General features: G+C 39.5%; 1 pseudogene; it reads left to right on the top strand.

Moving 5' to 3' along the window:
- The first annotated feature begins 5,005 nt into the window (after positions 1–5,005).
- LOC103285453 (phosphorylated adapter RNA export protein-like) lies at positions 5,006–5,928 on the top strand (annotated as a pseudogene).
- Positions 5,929–21,460: the final 15,532 nt, after the last annotated feature.

Raw genomic sequence — 21,460 nt, 5'->3', positions numbered from 1 at the left:
GCACCCTGGTAGTCAGTGCATGTTATAGTGAGTGGTTGAGCAGCCTTAGCATATCATTAGCATATTAGGCTTTGATTGATTGAATGGACAACCAGATGACCAGACACTTAGCATATTAGGCTTTTATTACATAGGATCCTCTAAAAGCAACATGGTTACCAACTCATAAGACCAATTCTGGAAAATTGCTCTGGTCTCTTTTCACATTTTCAGATACTCAAATAAGTAGAGAAATAGAATGATTTTTGAAAGGTTTCTTGTTTAACTCAATGCACCAGCATGTATGAAGTACCAGATGCCAGACACTGGGGAATACATGACCAATAAAACACTTGGTATACAAACTCAACAAACTTGTAAGAGCAACTTTTATATGTATAACAAGATATACTTGTAACCTACATTTATATTTATTAGGTAACATTTGGGCCTGACTCATCAACACTTACCCCTCTGCTGACAATGCTTCCCACCCATAGAGATGGGCCTTATGAGGGCCTTACTCACTAGGGCTGGCCACTGGCCCAAGCTGAACTAATTAGATTATCCCCCCTGAATTTTGAATTAGGACACAGAAACTCCTGTAAATTAGCTCTGGTCATGAATCAGGTAGACCCAGGAAATGAGGACACTGAGTTGGCAGGCATGATTTTGGGGTTACCAAGTAAAATACAGACTCCTATATTTTTATTTGCTCAATCTGACAACCTTACATGATGTGCCTTGTAAAAGGGGAGTGAAGAAAGCTGTTCTGTAAAGACAATAAAAACATAGAAATAAGGAGAATTAAAGAGTGTGGCAAATGTGCAATGGGGGAGGGAGTAAAATTGAGAAAAAGGAAAAATGTACCAAAAATTGCCTTAGTCAACTATAACTTTTCAGTCCTCAGTCCCTTGGGAGATTTGGCCCTATTTCTTGCTCCGCGTTCTGTAGATGTCTTTCTTTTCTTTAGATAGCTTAGAGGAAATCTTGTTTTTTTATATCAAACATGTCCTAAGGCATGTATAATATTGTCACACTTTGAGGAAAAGTTTTTATTTTACAAACTTTAAAGAATTCACAGGGCCATAAGATATGTGAGTAGAAAACTTTATTTATCAAGAGCATGAAAGTTTGTCTCTCTATAATAAATATACCATGAAATGTCTGGATCAATATTTATAAAAAATTCTATATTTGGAAACCTGGGATTCAGAATAGGTCTCCTTGGGTTCCTTAGAAGTATCAATTAAAGAGTAAAATCATTTAATGAACTTCCTCCAGATGTTATTCTAAAATGTTGATCCAAAATAAAAACCGTGAGGTGGCTAAATCATGAAGTCTTTAGGTGCTATCAGTTTCTATAATCCCTCCTTATCCCTTCTCTTCCCTTTCTTTGCCTCTTTCCTTCTTCCTTTCCTTTTCCATAACCTCCCTCCTCCATTCTCTAACTTCCCTATATTCCTTCTGAGGAAAAAGGCTATTAAAAAAAATAATACTAACACCTCAGCGTAAATTAGTTGAAAGTGTTATTCACACTTGGAGTATTTGCATTGTAAAGAAAGACCTTAAGAAAGGAGCGAATGGAACATTTCTGAGGTTGCTGTGAGCAACAACTGTCCATAATGTGAAGTTTATATTAAACTAGAGGCCCAGTGCACGAATTTGTGCATGGGTGGGGTCCCTTGGCCTGGCTGGCGGTCAGGGCCGATCGGAGCTGTCTCACCCAGTCCTGATCAGGGCTGATTGGGGCCGGCCGGCCAGGGGGAGGGACTATGGGAGGTTGGCCGGCCGCGGGAGGCTGGCTATGGGAGCGCACTGACCACCAGGGGGCAGCTCCTGCATTGAGTGTCTTCCCCCGGTGGTCAGTGCCCGTCATAGCTACTGGCAGGTCATCCAGTCATCCAGTCATCTGGTCGTAACAGTCCCTTAGGCTTAGATAGATAGATAGATAGATAGATAGATAGATATAGATAGATAGATAGATAGATAGATAGATAGATAGATAGATAGATAATATTAGTTAGTGGATTGGGGATAGATCATCATGCTGAATGTTCAAGCAAAACAAATTGGAATAGTGCAGTCTACCCAAGCTGAGACTGGGGCTAGTGCTGGAAAGAAACAACTTTTCGTGGGGTGGATCTGGGAAAAGGAATCTATAAAATGTAAACTAGGGACAATTGTTAACTGTGCAACAGCCCAGTTTCCAAAAGAAAAACAAAAAACAGAGCTGACCATGGGCCTAATGGAAGGGCAAAAAATGATCTAAAATATGTACTTGGTAGTATATTTCTAGGGTCAGAGGCCAAGAATCTTAAAGCCTCTGCATACAACTGAACAGAACACAGTTGGATAGACCTCTTAATTTTATCTACTTCTACAAGCTATCAAATTTTTCCCTTCATTCAAAAACATCTGCCCCCTGCCTGAAACTCTACTAATTGAATGTTTTATCTACTAATAAGCAATCTCTTTTTAGAATTTTAGGGCAGATTATCAGTCATTCATATCTTAATATGGCCTATGAAAGGACCAATTAGTTCCTAGATGTAGATGTATTTTTTAATGTAGAAATATTCTTATGGCTTGGGAGAAGGAAGAATTTATTTTGGAATAGGGGTAATTGGAAGGGCAGGCAGGCCCAGCCATGACCAGAAGGCAGCATTGATGATGCTTGGTACTGGAAATGCTGGAATCATAAGAATTGAAACACAAGCACAAAAACAGACTTTAAAGTCAAAGTTTTTGACTAGAGGATCGCAAGAATCAAGTCAAAGATTTGAAATACAAAGAAGCAAAAAACACCCAACCAGAAAAGCAAAAAGAAAAAAAGAATCCAAAAATATGAAGATAGTGTAAGGAGCCTCTGGGACAACTTCAAGCGTACCAACATCCGAATTATGGGGGTGCCAGAAGAAGAGAGAGAGCAAGATAATGAAAACCTATTTGAAGAAATAATGACTGAAAACTTCCCCCACCTGCTGAAAGAAATAGACTTACAAGTACAGGAAGCACACAGAACCCCAAACAAAAGGAATCCAAAGAGGACCACACCAAGACACATCATAATTAAAACGCCAAAAGCAAAAGACAAAGAGAGAATCTTAAAAGCAGCAAGAGAAAAACAGTTAATTACCTACAAGGGAGCACCCATATGATTGTCAGCTGATTTCTCAACAGAAACTCTGCAGGCCAGACGGGAGTGGTAAGAAATATTCAAAGTGATGAATAGCAAGAACCTACAACCAAGATTACTCTACCCAGCAAAGCTATCATTCAGAATTGTAGGTCAGATAAAGAGCTTCACAGATAAGAAAAAGCTAAAGGAGTTCATCACCGCCAAACCAGTATTATATGAAATGCTAAAAGGTATTCTTTAAGAAGAGGAAGAAGAAGAAAAAGGTAAAGATAAAAATTATGAACAACAAATACATGTCTATCAACAAGTGAATCTAAAAATCAAGTGAATTAAAAATCTGATGAAGAGAATAAACTGGTGAATATAATAGAATCAGGGGCATAGAAAGGGAGTGGACTGACAATTCTCCAGGGGGAAAGGGGTGTGGGGGGTGCAGGAAGAGACTGGACAAAAATCGTACACCTATGGATGAGGACAGTGGCGGCGGAGGGGGGGGTAAGGGCAGAGGGTGGGGTGGGAACTGGGTAGAGGGGAGCTATGGGAGGATAAAAGAGGAACAATTGTAATAATCTGAACAATAAAGATTTATTTTAAAAAATAATAATAAAATAAAGTCAAAGTTTTTTTGGTTTAAATTTTAATCGACAGTCAATCTGTCCACAAAACTACTCCTAGAAACCAGATGGAAAGAACAATATAGAGTACCTTCATGCAGTCTGCACCCTTTCCCAAGGTGGGTGTGTTATCAGTGGGGTGTTGCTAAATGCTTTAGGAATCATTGTGGGTTTAAAATAATTCAAAAACTAATAGTGAACAAAAATTTTCAGAATATTTATAGAATAAGAAAGTATATTCTAGCCGAAACCGGTTTGGCTCAGTGGATAGAGCGTCGGCCTGCGGACTGAAAGGTCCCAGGTTCGATTCCGGTCAGGGGCATGTGCCTTGGTTGCGGGCACATCCCCAGTAAAGGGGGGTGTGCAAGAGGCAGCTGATCGATGTTTCTCTCTCATCGATGTTTCTAACTCTCTATCCCTCTCTCTTCCTCTCTGTAAAAAATCAATAAAATATATATTAAAAAAAAAAAGAAAGTATATTCTAAGCTATAGAACATAGATTTATTTTCTTATTGTTTTAGTAGTTTACATTTGTAAGGAAAAGTAATTTTACCACCACCTTTATCATTGCACAGTGTATTAAACAACCTTTATATACCAAACACTAAAAGATAAAGAACCATTTGTCTTGGAAATCTGGGGCATAGAGCAGGTACTAGGAATCAACTAGGAATCAAAAAAAGTTTTATTATAAATTTTTCCCTGGACGTAAGTACTATTAACATTTTCAGCCCTGACTGGTTTGGCTCAGTGGATAGAACGTTGGCCTGCAGACTGAAGGGTCCCAGGTTTGATTTCGATCAGAGGCATGTACCTTGGTTGCAGGCACATCCCCAGTAGGGGGTGTGCAGGAGGCAGCTGATTGATGTCTCTCATCGATGTTTCTAACTCTCTATCCCTCTCCTTTCCTCTCTGTAAAAAATCAATAAAATATATTTTTAAAAAACATTTTCATATAATCCTTTAAACAATTTTCTCTGCACATTTTTTCTTTTTTAAGGACTGCCAAAACTAATTTTATTTTTGCACTCTTTATTAATTAAAAAAAAAAAACTAATAATGATTTTTCTCTTCTTTTCCTCCTGAGATCCTTAAATCCAACTTCAATGACCATGTATTTCAGGAAATACCGAGTTCAAGTATATTGCCATAAAGAATAACTTGTAATAACTTCCTACATATTTTTCTTTAATCTGTTTTGTAAACTATAGTCAACTCTTGGATCACCTTAAGAAACCTATTTTTAGACAGGTTTATGCCTTCAATAAAAATGAATAATTTGAAAATCCATACCGATGTGACATTTGGCCAGAGCAGGCCAGAAACCGCCTTTTGCTGCAGGAAGAAGGTTAATATCACATGAGGTGCCGTGACCCAGGAGCAGAATCAAGATTCAGTGGCCACTGAATATGGTATCCTGAAAATGGAAGGCTTTATTGACAAAAGCAGACATTCTGAGACCTGCACTTATTTGCCTGCTAAGACACTTAAAAGGGAGCCTCAAGAACATACAACAGAATTAGACAAAGAGCTAGATGAATACATGTGATGAGGCAAGAAAACAGGCTCAAAGGAGGAGGAAAAGGTCATCTCAAACAAAAATGGCCTGTCAAAGACAGACTAGGAGACACATTAGAAATGAACCATAGAGGCCGGTATGAGATCACGGAGAACGATTCTCAGGAATAAGGTGCTAATGAAATTACTTACAGGTTGTAGGAACCAAAGAAAGATCTAGTAGCCCGAGTAGTGAGTATACTTGGGAACAAAAAGGCAATTGAACTTCTGATGAAAACTACTGACATTGAATAAAATGGTGGCCTTTTTATGATGAGTGGCAGTGGGAGAAGAACAGCGGGTGAATTTTTCCTGGATCTCCGGAAAAACACTCCTAGTATCAGTGAGGAACAATTTAAGGACATTTTCTACATTGAGAAGCAAAAGGAATTTGAAAATAAAAAAGCTGTTAGGAAGAAGAGAACACAAGTGTTGGGGGAAAAGATGAAACAGGCTGTTAAAAGTCTAAATTTTCAAGAGGATGATGATATATCACAAGAAACGTTTGCAAGCAACACAAATGAGGCCCTGGCCTCTCTTGATGAATCACAGGAAGGACACGGAGAAACCAAGTTGGTTGCCGAGGAAGCCACTGAGGTTGATCATTTTCATGAATTGCATGTGTTTTCTTTATAAAATTCGGATTTTAAAATGACACCAGACTTCATATTATGCTTTTCAGCTTTATCCTATATAATAAAAGGTTATATATGCAAATCAACTGAACGGCGGAATGACCGGGTTGCTATGATGCACACTGACCACCAGGGGGCAGGTGCTCAATGCAGTAGCTGCCCCCTGGTGGTCAGTGCGCTCCCACAGGGGGAACGCCGCTCAGCCAGAAGCCAGGCTCACGGCTGGAGAGCGCAGCGGCGGTAGCTCTAAGGACCCCTCTGTGGACATCCCCCAAGGGGTCCCGGACTGTGAGAGGGTGCAGGCCAGGGGGAGGAACCACCCCTCCCCCCCAGTGCATGAACGTCATGCCTGTGCACGAACGTCAGGCCTCTAGTTGAGGTATAATTGAGAAATAAAATTGAAAGATATTTGAAGTGTACAATGTGATGATTTGATATATGTACAGATATCAGATATCAAAAGATATGAAGTTAATTAACACATCTATCACCTCACATATTAAACACTCCCCTTTTTTTGGTGAAAACATTTAAGTTCTACATAGCAAATTTCTATTACACAATACACTGTTATCAACTACAGTTACTACGTTATACATTAGATCCTTGGAATTTATTCATCTTATAGCTAAAAGTATATACCCTTTTATTAACCATTGGCAACAACTTTTCTACTCTGTGTCAATGAGTGCAACTGTTCTCCATACTATTTTGCATGTCTTTCTGGTGTCTTTAATTTCATATTAGTTTTTGAAAGTTACCTTTTCATTTTTAAAAAAGTAGTAATTATTTTAAAAATTTTACCCATACAGTTACAAATATAAAATAAGTCACCGAGCGAGGTTCTGAATGAGCCCCTTGTCCTAGGTAGACCAGCCTCTCTGACAGCACTCTAGGGGAAGAGCTCCTGATCTTTCTATCAAGGCATTCAAAACAGAGTTCCTGATGAATGGTGACACTAAATAACAAGTACAGTGGCCAAAAGTCAACTATCCATTTGGATGCATGTTTCAAAGAGTGTCTATTCAATAACACACCCACTCCTTTACCATGCACAGTTACACCTACATATCCATAGTGAAGTCACAGAATATCAGTGTTCTGGTTTCAAATAGGCTTCTCTTTGTTATAATTTAGCTAAGATCCACTTTTTCATGACTAAAATAAATCTATCTCTAAATTCAGTAAGCTTGTATTACTTATACAGGATATAGTAGAGTCAATTTTGTCATTTGGAAGATTAGGTTATATAACCTGTAAAAATCCTTTCAACTAACTATAAAGGGAATATTTCAAGCTTATGATGAACATTTAGTTTAGTCTATCATATACTTTGACATATGAAAATTGATCATTAATATTTTTCTGTAGTAAAACAGAATTGCTGCTCTTCTTCTCTAGGCATTTAAGAAAACATAAATGGTGATGGAAGGAGACTTGATTTGGGTTGGTGAACACACAATACATAAATATAGAGATGATGTATTATAGAATCATACACCTGAAACATATATAATTTTATTAGCCAATGTCACCCCAATAAATTCAATAAATTGTTTTTAAAAAGAAAAAAATATAGATTTCCATAGTTTAATATATGTGGAACTTAAAATTTTGTTATAAGAATTATATGTGCTCAATAAAGAAATATTGGGAAATATAGCCAAATACAAAGAGAAAAACTAATTACAAAAAGTTAATCACTGTTAACATTTGGGTATATGTCCTTCCCAAATTATCTGTTACAAACAGATATTTTCATTTTTTTAACACATTTTTAATGATTTTCAGAGAGAGGAAGGGAGAGGGAGAGAGAGATAGAAACATCAATGATGAGGAAGAATCTTTGATCAGCTGCCTCCTGCACGCCCCTCACTGGGGATCAAGCCTGCAACCCAGGCATGTGGCCTGACTGGGAATCAAACTGTGATTTCCTGGTTCATGGTTGACACTCAACCACTGAGCCACACTGGCCGGGAAAATACAAACAGATATTTTCTAACAACAACAAGAATTAATTTTTAAATCATGCTATACTACTTAAACATTGATTTTTTACTAATTATGTATTATAAACAAAATTTTAATGGTCATTTGTTAACATAGGCATACCAAAATGTGCCTAACAAAACCCCAAATTCTTGGGCATTTATGAGGGGAAAAAATCACTATGATAAACAGCTCTCTATATATAATTTTGCTCACATTTCATATTACTGACTTAGATAAATCCCAAAAAGTGTTATTTCTGGGCCAAACGGGTGCCAAAAAGAAGAGAGAGAGGGAGGGACACAGGGAGAGGAGGAAAGAAGGAAAAAAAAAAGGAAGGAAGGAATAGAGAGAGGAAGGGAGGAAGAGAGAGCCATTTTAAAGCATTTGTCTTGTATGGCCAAGTTGCCCTCCAAATTTGTTTGCTGAGTTCTTAATAAAGTTCCTGCTACATAGTCTGTGTTCAAGAAATATTTATTAAATAATGAATGAGTAAATCTATGTTATTCTAAGCTAAACAGGAAGCAAATATAAAGAAATAATAGCATGCAGAAGAAAGAAAAACTAAACAAAGAATCAGAATGTTAGATCCACTCCTAACCAGTTTTATCACCTTCGGCAAATAATTTAACCTGTCTGACCTTGTCTCAGGAGTGGCTTTATGAGCACACAGGCTGTGTAGTCACAAAGGACCCTGCTCTCAGAGGCATCCTGTGATTGTTGGAATGCTCTGCTGTTGCCATTGAATGCCTAAGAATTTTTGAACAAGGAGCCCAACATTTTCATTTTGCTTTGGGCTCTGCAAATTATATTGTCTTGTCTCTACTTCCTCCTGTACAACAAGATTTAAAAAATGAGGCCTATTCAAGCCACAGCAATTCTGATTCAATGAGTTCCTGAACACTACACAAGAGGCTGCTGTTTAGGTACATAAATACCTTGGAACAATTCTGAGAGCCATCCGAGCTGCCTGATGAAGATTCTTCCTTCTGTGATGCGCTCAGCCCTTTTCGCTAACCCATCTCCATCAGTAGTCTCCTTCAGCTTCTCCCTTCTGATTCTGCTGCCTAATTGCATTGAATTATATTTACTCCTGCAGCACTGCAACCATTAACCTTTAAGTGTGAAGGGATTGAAAAAGAGAAAGTTATTTCTGATGATCATTTTTTCTGGTCTGAAAAGAAGGAATTATCAAACATAGTTGTCTGTAATGGAGGTACTGAACAGAAAAAAAAGAAAGATTTTGAAAAATCAATTTGAGCTTCAAAAGCATTAACTCATAGATAAATAGAATCATGGTACAGAGTGGTTCCTCCCTCCATTCCCTCCTCCCTTCCTTCTTTTCTTCCTTTCTCATTTTTTTTTCCCCCCTCTTTCTTTTAACTGCTTCTAAAAGCAACTCATCTCCATCCTTAAATGAACCATAGAGGGCAATTCTAATATACTACTATATCAGAACGGAACAACTACTACTCCAGTTTTATTTCTGACTAATCATTTTGAAAATAAGTGATGGACGGCCTGGCCAGTGTGGCTCAGTGGTTGAGCCTTGACTATGAACCAGGAGGTCACAGTTCAATTCCCAGTCAGGGCCCATGCCTGGGTTTCAGCTGGATCCCCAGTGGGGAGCATGCAGGAGGCAGCCGATCGATGATTCTCTCTCATCATTGGTGTTTCTGTCTCTCTCCCTCTCCCTTCCTCTCTGAAATCAATAAAAATATATTTTAAAAAAATAAGTGATGGATAACAGAGGAATAAATCACAGGAAGCTGCTCAGAGATGGGAACAGCATGCAAATTGCACTAATTTAAATTACCTTTCCTCTGTTCTCTAAGAAAACACCATCTTTATTTTAAAGCATTTATATCAGCAGTTCAAGCTATTTCATGATGTTATCTATTTCAATGCACATGATGAAATGTGGTGGGTAAACATTCCGCCATTTTACAAAGAGATGGACAGTAAAAATAAGCTGCACCAAAGTTACACAAAGCTTAGATCTCTAAGTCTAACGCTTTTTTTGTTGCATGTCAAAATGTGAAATAAAAACACACTACCAGGTAATGGACTGGAATAATTTGAAAGGCTGTTTTTTTCCCCCCTAAAATGTTTACTCTTTAGACTTCATCGTATTTAGAACAAACTACATGATATAAATCTTCTTGACAACTTTGTCTTGACCCTAATAAGTTAGAGCTTTTCAACAGAGCGTGTGTTTGGGAGAATTTTAATATTGGCATGGTGGGTATTCTGAGCATCTCCCTGAGAGCTGGGTAAGCAGAACATAAACACAACACAACATATGTCCATCACTGCACAATTGGCAAAAGTACCTATTTTGGTTCAAGTTTTCTGTCAGTTTTGTTTGCTATTTGCAATAATATGATAACATTTTGCCAATGTGTAGTCTGCAAAGAGAGGAAAGTAGTGTGGCTATTTGGAAGGTCAACTAACTTTTGACTGTTATAGTTCAAATTGAGATATCAAAGAAATTAATAGTCCAATTACCAGAATGAGTTAAAGCAGCTTCTGTAAAGACCTGCCTTACTCTCAGGAAATAGTAAGGTAAGCAATGAGAATATCTGGTTCATCTAAAAAAATAATTAGGAGTTATCGAAGCATGAGGCAATTTTTATGTATATAATTTTGATGTGTATGTGGAGATTCATACATTCATTCAAAATCTTGAGCACCTGACATATGAGGCATTGTGCTAAGTGCTGGTAAGATAGACATGATGTATCAGGTAAGAATAAGTTTGGCTTAGAGTAGCAGATTACACCTCCCCCCCCCCCAATAACATTAGCTTAATCAAGAAAGAATTTCTATCAGAGAAGTTCAGAATTTAAAATAGAATTTATATCTCACGTTGACCAATATCATCCCAATAAGTTTAGAGAAAAAGCTGAAATTTAAAAAAAATAATAACAAGAAAATAAAAAGAATTTATATCTCAGCATTTTTCCTTCACTTTTAAATGTGAAGGAAGCCACTCAGAGTTGTTATGTTGGCGCTGCTGCCTCAAGTCCCGAGCGTCCCAGGCTCCATCCAGATGTTTTCTCTGCCATCCCTAGGGTGTGTCTTTTGTCGTCATCCAAGATAGAGTATGGACATTCTATCCACATTTCAAGTAGTATTTGAGGAAGAAGGAAAGAAGCAGAATGAAATATTTACCAACCATAGTTTAAGAAAATTTCCCATAATCTGCCATACATTTTCTCTGTTTACATCCAATTTACCAGCAGCCAATCCCAGGGCTCACATCTAGGTAAAAGGGTGTCTGGGAAATATGTCTTTAGTTCAGACATCCATGTATCCACCAAAAACATCAGGGACTATCGAATAGGGGAGAAGAGATGTTAGGGGCAAACAACTGATCCCTGCCACACATGGCCCCAGACCTCTTATGCCTAATACACCTAACAGAACTGAACGAGGGAGGGAGGAGAGCTTAACGTATAATTTTACCAATTTCAAGAAATCCTTCTAGAGGTAATGTTAACAACATAGCTTGGGTACCACTTTCTCTAGGAAGTTTCCCTAGCCACCTCTCCTCACAGTTGCAAAATTGGATGTCGTTTTTACAAGATTTTATTTTCCATCTTGTGCAGTATCTCTCATACCATTTATTACCGATATAATATTTACCTGCTTATCTCTTCCACACTACCTCCCACTCCAACTTGACTGAAATGCCTTGAGGGTCAAAACCTGAATTTGTATTTCTTTGTATTTCCAGTATCCCTATATTAGATTCATGAAAACTTTCACTGCTTAATTTGGATGAATACACTTCAGATAAACTATCTCCCATCAAATGTAATAAAGGTAGTTACCACAGAGTAAGTGTAATAGTATAGAGAGAACTTCTACAGGTATCGAAATATTTAGCACCAAATTTTTTTGCTTATGAACACAAGAGATTCTTTTATTTTCATCAATGTTTAGAATGTCATCTGATTTTCTGAGCACGTTAATATTGCTGACAAACTTAGAATTAATTGTAGTCAATGATGAATATTAGGACAATTATAATTTTTAAAAAGTCATCCTTTATCAAGATTGCCCCCCAAAATCTTTCTTAAAAGGACTATAGTAAAAAAAATAATAATAATAAATAGCTCATTCTATTTCCTCTATACAAATGGTCATGTTGGGATCAAATGGATACAATCCTATATAACAAAAGCCTAATATGCAAGTTGTTTGACCAGGAGTTTGACCACTTGCTATGACGTGCACTGACCACCAGGGGGTGGCGCGGAACATGGCGGGCATTGGCAATGCGATGCTGGCAGCTGGTGGCAGTGGAGGTGCTGCCGGTCCCTGAGACCACAGAGGCCAGTCAGGTTCCCTGTGGGTTCGTGCAGGAGCCAGTCTGAGAGGCCATCGGCACCCTGGCCCACAGCGTCAGGCTGCGCTCACCACATCTCCGCATGGGGAATCGGGTGCTGTGACTCAGGCGGAGGGGGGCACCCAGGGGCCCGGGGGCCCAGGTGCTGCCCAGGGCCCAGAGGTTAGCTGGGACCTGCCCTTCCATGCCAGACACTTGTGCTTCAATCACCGGCCAGGCCTAGGGACTGCACCTGTGCACGAATTTTGTGCACTGGGCCTCTAGTTGGAAATAGAATGACACACATGACTAAACGAATGTTGTTTCCTAGGTTTATACCTTTACACAGTTCTCCTGGGGCAGACCTTCAGTGGGCAACAAGGCTCTCACCAAAGTGATACCCACAGCTCAGTCTCTCCTTCCCTCTGTTATCCACACACAACCTGTAAAAAGAAATTTAAGCTATGATTTATTCTTGTTAGCCTTTTCATTTAAAAACCATTCATTTCCTATCGTAATTATTCATAACTTTTTCCTGATTTTCTTAGGTAAAACATGCATGTTCTTCAGATCAGAAATTTAACTGATCAGACAATTGTCAATTTCCAACTGCTTGGTTTTAAGAAAAATGTATCTGAAATAGAAGAGCATTGTTTAAAAGCCTCTAGGTTTTTTTTTTCCTAGCACTGTACACTGTTACTTTAAGATTCATTCAATTACTAGATATTTAGTGAATACTCACTATATACAAGGCAGTGCCTATGATAATACAAAATAATTTGCATTCACATTACATTTTCCTTAATTTGGACTACATGTATGTTATAATTAACTACAGATACTCTATTTTAAATTACTGTTTATATAATTCTATATGTAACTGAACCATAAATAATGGATTGGAAACTGAAGAAAATTGCTTAAAAATCAAATATATACACACGTGTGTATATAATTTTCCATAAAAAGATATAAATTGTCAGACATGAAATATTTTCTTGCTTTAAAGCAATTAAATGTCTCAAAATATTAAAGAAAAAATTATCTATTCAGAGAGTGCTGGTGCACTATATTAAACACTAACAGTGAGGGAGAAAATTATTCCCCTTTATTCTTTCATCTTTCCCTTGAACTCAGGGCATGAGATTTGACAACCTTAAACACTTATAGCTATACATATCATTAGTGATTATAAGCTATATTTTTTCTTTCCCCAGTTCATCCAGCTATTATACTTAATTTTCTAAGTACTACATATTATTTTTATCAATATTAATGTTTCTAAGAGGAATTTATATTCAAAAGAAGTTTCCATAGATCCCTTTAACAAATAAATATAGTGTATTTTCTGTCCTTCAATATCTCATTCAATATAATTATAGGTAGACACTTTATAGAAACCAGCTACTGCAGATACTGCTATGTTGCTCTTGGGCCCGCACCATTTTTTCTCCTCTCTATGGAATCCTATATAATAAAAGCCCAGCGACCGAAATAGCAAAACGACCAGAGACCAGAACGACCATGGCCCCTCACACCAGCCGGCCGCCCCCAGCGAGCAGTTAGGGGTGATCAGGGAGGCAGGCAGAGTGGTTAGGGGTGATCAGGCAGGCAGAGGCAGTTAGGGGCAAATCAGGCAGGCAGGCAGGCAGTTAGGGGTGATCAGGCAGGCAGGCGAGTGGTTAGGGGCGATCAGGCAGGCAGACAGAGTGGTTAGGGGTGATCAGGCAGGCAAGTGAATGGCTAGAGGCGATCAGGCAGGCAGGCGAGCAGTTAGGGTCCAGCAGTCCCAGACTCCAAGAGGAATGTCCAACTGCCGGGTTAGGCCTAATCCATGGGCCTAAACCAGCAGTCGGACATCCTCCAAGGGGGTCCCAGATTTCAAGAGGGTACAGGCCTTCCCCACCTCCCCACCCTTGTGCACAAATTTCATGCACCGGGCCTCTAGTAGTCTATAAAAAGCTAAAGAGAAGGTTAAATCTAAGAAAGGGTAGAAACATGACTCACTGGTAAGTTGCAGCAATACAAACAGAAATAAGAATTAAACATGGAGTGCTTTATAAAATATAGGGCACTATGTAAATGTAAGTACTATTATTCATTCATGTAAGTAACATTTATTATATGCTCAGTGATGAAGATAAAATATTTTCGTGTAGGGAACTTAGGGAGGAGAAAGAGAAGCAGGCTATAATAACAATTCAGTAGAGAAGATATGGTGTTATTGTGGAAGGAGTAACTAGGTTGGCCCAAAGGAATCAGGGATGGTTTCTGAGTGGAAATAACTTCCGAACTAAGGACTTAAACATAAACATAAGTATTCCAGGCAGAAAGAGTAGCATGCACAGACACTTGAAAGAGTCTGGCTTGTTCAGAGAACAGTAGGCTATTCCATATGGTTAACATGTGGGAGGGCAGGGCTGAGATCAAATAAGGCCTCGAATGCCAGGCAACAGACTTTGGATTTTATGAGAAGATTTTATGCAAGAAAGGAATATAATCAGATTAGCATTTAAAAAAAAGATCCTTCTGATAGCAGAGATGAATGCTCATATTAGGATATGAAAAATGAGGAAGAGAGATATTTTTGTGATATATTTATTGGACAATTAATGTAATTTATTAACCAACTTGTTGTGGAAGGATGATTCCAAAATTTCTGATGTGGATATCTGTTTGGATGCTGGTACCATTCACTAAGAGGGGAATACAAAGGGTGATGCATGTATTTGAAGGAAAAGTGACTTATTTTGGAATGTTGAGCTTGACTTACTTAAGGAATACCCAGAAGGAATATTCCAGATGGAACACGTCTAGAAGGAAATTTGATATATGATCTAGAGCTAAGGAGAGAGGTCTAAGCTGAAATGTAGGCTCAACAATTAAAGTTGATCTTTGAGCAATGTGGGGGTTAGGGGCTCCCATCACCACCCTTTCTTCCCATGCAGTGAAAAATCCAGGTATAACTTAAATTGGCCCTCCCCATACTGGGATTCCCAGCCACAGATCAAAAATACTGTTCTCCATCCACAATTGGCCAAATCCACAGATGTGAAACCCAGGGATATGAAGGCCAACTGTATATCCTACCTAATAAAAGAGTAATATGCAAATTGACCCTAACTCCGCTACACCCACAAGCCATGCCCACAAGCCACGCCTACCAGCCAATCAGGAGCAAATATGCAAATAAACCCAACCAAGATGGCTACAGCCACAGAGAGCAGGAGGGAGGCTTGGGTTTCCCTGGTAACAAAGGAAGCCAAGCTTTCCGCCTGTGTGCCGGCCTAAGCCTCCACTCAAGGCTACAAAGTTTCAATTATAGAAGGTAAACAAATCCAAACAGAAATGGCGGCAGCCAGGGAGCTGGAAAGAGCAGGAGTCAAGGGTTGCCCCCGGCAATGGAGGAAGCAAAGCTTCTGCAGCTCTGGCTGGCCTAGGCCTCCGCTTAAGGCTACAAAGTTCCAATTATACAAGATATACACAAATCCCAAAAGAAATGGCTGCCAACCACATAGCGAGCAGGAGGCTTGGCTCTGCTCCAGGCTACAAAGTTTTAATTGTAGAAGATACATACATTCCAGATACCAGGGCCTCCACTTGGGTCGCCAGGGGGGGTGGCCGGCCTGCAAACCACCACAGGCCCCTCTCCCAGGCCACCCCATGCCTGAAGGGAACCCCCACCCTGATCCGGGACACCCTTCAGGGCAAACCAGCTGGCTCCAACCCATGCACCAGGCCTCTACCCTATCTAATAAAAGAGTAATATGCAGATTGACCATCACTGTAACACACAATATGGCTGCCCCCATGTGGTCAAAGATCCTGCCCCCATGTGGACACAAGATGGCCACCACAAGATGGCCAGCAGGGGAGGGTAGTTGGGAGGCACCAGGCCTGCAAGGGAGGGCAGTTGGAGGCTATCAACCCTGCAGGGGAGGGCAGTTAGGGGTGACCAGGCTGGCAGAGGAGGGAAGTTGGGGGCAAACAGGCTGGCAGGGGAGCAGTTAGGCATCAATCAGGCTGGCAGTGGAGTGGTTAGGGGGTGATCAGGCTGGCAGGCAGAAGCGGTTAGGGGCAATCAGGAAAGCAGGCAGGCGAGCAGTTGGGAGCCAGCAGTCCTGGATTGTGAGAGGGATGTCCGACTGCCCATTTCCAGGGATCGGGCCTAAACGGGCAGTCGGACATCCCTTGAGGGGTCCCAGATTGGAGAGGGTGCAGGCTGGGCTGAGGGCACCCCCCCTCCATGCACGAATTTCGTGCACCAGGCCTCTAGTTTACTAATAAAAGTCTACTTGTAAGTTCTAGCTGGTTTGGCTCAGTGGATAGAGCATTGGCCTGCGGACTGAAGGGTCCTGGGTTTGATTCCAGTCAAGGGCACATGCCCAGGTTGCGGGCTCGATCCTCAGTAGGGGGTGTGTAGGAGACAGCTGATCAATAATTCTCCCTCATCATTGATGTTTTTCTCTCTCTCTCCCTCTCTGAAATAAATTATATATATATACATATATATATATATATATATATATATATGTATATGTATATTTATTTATATTTATTTATTTTTATTAATCTACATGTAAGTGGATCTGCACAGTTCAAACATTGTTGGCCAAGGGTCAACTATATTACCACACAGAGCAGTGGTTAGTATATATAAGAATCAGGTGTTAGTGTATATAAGAATCACCAAAGTGCTTGTTAAATGCCACTTCCTTAGTCTAACCCTCAGAGGTTCTGGTTAAATGGGCCTGGGGAGAGGCCCAGGAATCAATATTTAAATAAGCTATACATAAGCTTCCGGTGGTTGTACTGCAGATGGTCTATAGCAAGATGGTCTATAGGAAGTGGTGTCATGGGACCAAAAAGTGCGAGTCTCAAGGCGTTGAAGTGGTGCCATGTGAATATAGCCAGGACGTCTAGAAACTTGGAACTGAAAGCATCCACTGGACTTAGTGGCCTACCGGGGACACTGGTGACTCAGAAGAGCAGGTGCAGTGAGGTGGTGAGAGCAGACGGAGTGCAGTAGGTGTAAGAGGGATTGGGGTAGGGAGGAGTACACAGTGAATAAGAGAAGGAAGGGAACACCTTATGGACAGAATTTGAAATCTAATAGCCAAAGGACCTGGTCAAAGCCCTAAGTCTGCCACTTAATGGCTATATTACACATCTTCACACATTTTCGTGTGTGTGTGTGTGTGTGCGTGTGTGGTTTTTGTTGTTAATCCTCACCCGAGGATCCTTTTTTCATTGATTTTTAGACAGAGTGGAAGGGAGGGGGAGAGACAGAGAGAAACATCGACTGGTTGCCTCCCACATGTGCCCCTACCAGGGCCAGGGATCGAGCCTGCAACCAGAATCGAACCCAGGACCTTTTGGTCCATAGACCCATGTTCTAACCATTGTGCAAAACCGGCTAGGGCCATTTTCTTGTTTTTAATGTTAATAATATCTGTTACACACTAGCCTGTTTGGCTCAATTGACAGAGCTTCAGCCTGAGGATTGAAGGGTCCTAGGTTTGATTCTGATCAAGGGCGCATGTTAGGGTTGCAGGCTCAATCCCCAGTCGGGGGCATGCAGGAGGCAGCCAATCAATGATTCTCTCTCATCATTGATGTTTCTATCTCTCTCTCCCTTTTCCTTCCCCTCTGAAATCAATAAAAATATATTTAAAAATAATAATGTCTATTACAGAGCCTTTTGTACAAGTTAAGTATATGATATTGCATGTGAACAAATGTTGAAAATTGCGCTTCCAACCTCTTCTATGAACAAATTAAGTGGCAGATAATCCTAAACAGTTCTATACAGCAGGCATCTCACTTGTGTGTGTACACCGTGACAAAACATCCCCAATTTTAGTCATTGGAGTGCTCACCCCATAAAAGCAGAAGGCTTTAGAGGGGAGAAGAATCGTATGTAATGTCTTAAGTAGATCAGTGCTCTTACTTTACAGATGAGGATCCAGAGGTTTGAATGGGAATAGAGGCTAAATGATTTGTTCAGAGTCATACAGCTAATTAATGGCAAAGCCAGATATAAAATTTAGTCAGACTCCTGACTGAATGCCGTCCCCCGCATCCAGCCACCTACCCCTACATTATAACATACTTCTTTTCTTAATTCTCTATTATTTGAATTTTGATCTTTTATAGCAAAGAGAGAGATGCAGATGAATGGAGCTTTGCTGATTGGGATAAGACAAGAGGTGTTTAATTTGAACATCTCCGAGGGTTCAGATGTAAGCTCCTTGAAGATATTTGTGAATTATCTCCTCCCCTCTTATTTTCAAGACTTCAGAGAGATGCCAACTTAGTCTAGACCCCCAGCATAGTAGAGGGATCAGCCAGCGGCAGAATAACTAGGGCTGCTACATATTCCTTTCGATGACCCCCATTCATAATTGAAGAGCTCTCCAAAAATCAATATTAAATGACTAGTTTGAGACAGGCCTTGAGTGGTTCACAGAACAAGCTTGAAAATGAGTGGTATGGAAGATTTATTTCTATGACAAGGACAGAGATGCTATTTCCCCTTAAATATCTACATCTCCATTTTCTAAGCTACCCAAAGCATGGCAAATCTTTTCATCCCTATTACCCAGAAGAATGTATGACATGCAGTAGGGGTCCTATATATGATGGTTGAATGAATGAATGAAATAATTTATTCATAGCTCTCTGATCAGTTTATTCTTTTTTTAAAATATTTTTTTAAAATTGATTTTAGAGAAGAAGGGAGGGAGAGAGAGAGAGAGAGAGAGAGAGAGAGAGAGAGAGAGAGAGAGAGACATTGATATGAGAGAGAAACATTGATCCGTTGCCTCCCGTACAAGCCCTGGGGGCGGGGCGCGGGGAGGGGGGTCAAATCTGAAAGCTAGGTATGTGCCCTGACTGAATCGAACCTGAAACCTTCCAGTGCATGGGACATGCTCCAACCAACTGAGTCACACCGACCAGGGCTAGTCAGTTTATTATTTAACGAAAAAAAAAAAAAAAAAAAGAAATCCCTAATAAATTGACTTCCACACATTATTGTTTTCTGTCTTAGACTCTCAAGCTCCATCCCTTCTGTCTAGACTTCCACAAAGCTAATTGGATCCTCTATTTTGCCCGTCCTGATACCTTTTCATGATATACAATGCTCTACAGTTGACTAGCTAAAGGAAGTGTGTTTATGATATTCTTTATTTTGTGAACAGATAATGTAACAAAATGTATAACGTAACACAAATATATTTGGCAAGACAACCTAATCCAAGTCACAATACTTAGTTGATAGATTTTAATAAACATTTATGTTTATGAATTGAGATGTTTCTTGATAGATGTTTTTTTCACTTAAAAGTCTCTTTTTCCACTTTGTAGAGTTCATGCTTTTTTCATTCCCTTTAAAAGGAGGGGGGGGGGGGGGGACATTGATTTGCTGTTTCCTTAGATGTCACCCAGTTCTGTTTCCTTTTTCATATTTTAAGAAACTTTCTTTTGAGTTTTTCTTGTCACCGTGTGTATTTATCTGTAATATTTGAACTGGGAGCTTTTTAGAACAAGGGTTGCCCTCTATAGATGAATAGAGTGATGTTTATTTTTATGTTTATTTTTAGTACTTTTTAAGCCTCTTCTTTTTTTTCAAAGGAGCTGCAATTGTCATAATACACCTCAAAAAGGCAGATCATGATACCAGAAACTGAAGAGTCTTGTAGGATAGAAATATGAACAAAATGCAATAAAAAGCAGAGGTTAGATACGGTTTGGGTCTGAGTCAGTTATTGAAAAGGTATGGGGTGATAAAAATGGTATGTGTTATTTGGAAATAACTCTGTTGGGAGGTTGAGGCATGGGAAGAAAATGAAATTCAATTATCGTTCAAGTACTGACTCAACGTTGAGGAGGATTCAGGGATGGGGAAGACATGATCCCTAGCCTCCTGCAGTGATGGAGACACACATAGACACGTAACTGGAGGGTAAAGCAAACCAGGATAAGGTAATACGTTTGCAGAGAAAGGGCATTTAGAAAAAAATTAAGAAAAATACAATTTTACTCATTAAGGGTGAAAATTATCCAGAATGCCTGACATTCTCAGACATGAAGCTACTTTTTTTAGTTCCTGGAAGCCACAAGGACTATCATTTCCCCAACCCAGAAGCATGCCTCATTGTGTATATAAAGACCCTACGTATTTTGTTTACTGCTTTTCCTAAATTTTGGGACATAATATAGAATTGTACTTAAGATTTTAGGTTACCATGCCGAAACCGGTTTGGCTCAGTGAATAGAGCGTCGGCCTGCGGACTCAAGGGTCCCAAGGTTCGATTCCGGTCAAGGGCATGTACCTTGGTTGCGGGCACATCCCCAGTAGGGGGTGTGCGGGAGGCAGCTGATCGATGTTTCTCTCTCATCGATGTTTCGGGCTCTCTATCCTTCTCTCTTCCTCTCTGTAAAAAATAAATAAAATATTTAAAAAAAAAACTGAATAAAAAAAAGATTTTAGGTTACCATTTAAGCACTGCAAATGCAGTTTCTTAAGTTACATGTTTTTATTAAGTGAATCTCTATCACTTTTTGAAATATTCCTTGCACTAATGAGTCTTAAAAATTCAAAGATTCACAGCTAAAAGGAATTTAGATGTTTGTTTGATATGATATACAATGCTCTACAGTTGACTAGCTAAAGGAAGTGTGTTTATGATATTCTTTATTGTTTTCTCAAAATTTTTGTTTTCTCAGCAACACACAGTCAAAAAGTCAAACATTATAGCTGGACTAAGAGGTAAAACATTTCTAAAACCCTAACCAGTTTGGCTCAGTGGATAGAGCGTCAGCCTATTGACTGAAGGGTCCCAGGTTTGATTCTGGTCAAGGACAGATGCCCAAGTTGTGGACTTGACCCCCAGTTGGAGGCGTGCAGGAGGCAGCCGATCAATGATTCCCACTCATCATTGATGTTTCTATCTCCCTCTCCCTTTCTCTCTGAAATCAATAAAGATATATTTTTTAAAAAAAGATTTGCTTTAGATTTTTAAAATTTGTAATGATAGCACAATATAAAGTCAATAGCTCTTGATTTTCTTGCTATGCTCTAGCTAGTGACCACTGATGGTAATGTGGAACATTTCCTGCTAGTTATTCATTGATTTAAAAAACAAAAAAAAAGTCTTTTTCTTTTCCAGAAAGTGGGCAGGAGATAAGATGTCAAGAAGTAATAAGT

The sequence above is a fragment of the Eptesicus fuscus genome, chromosome 7, assembly GCF_027574615.1.
Source record: "Eptesicus fuscus isolate TK198812 chromosome 7, DD_ASM_mEF_20220401, whole genome shotgun sequence".
Taxonomy (NCBI): domain Eukaryota; kingdom Metazoa; phylum Chordata; class Mammalia; order Chiroptera; family Vespertilionidae; genus Eptesicus; species Eptesicus fuscus.
Note: the sequence above shows the minus strand (reverse complement) of the source record. Positions and strands in the feature narration are given on the sequence as shown.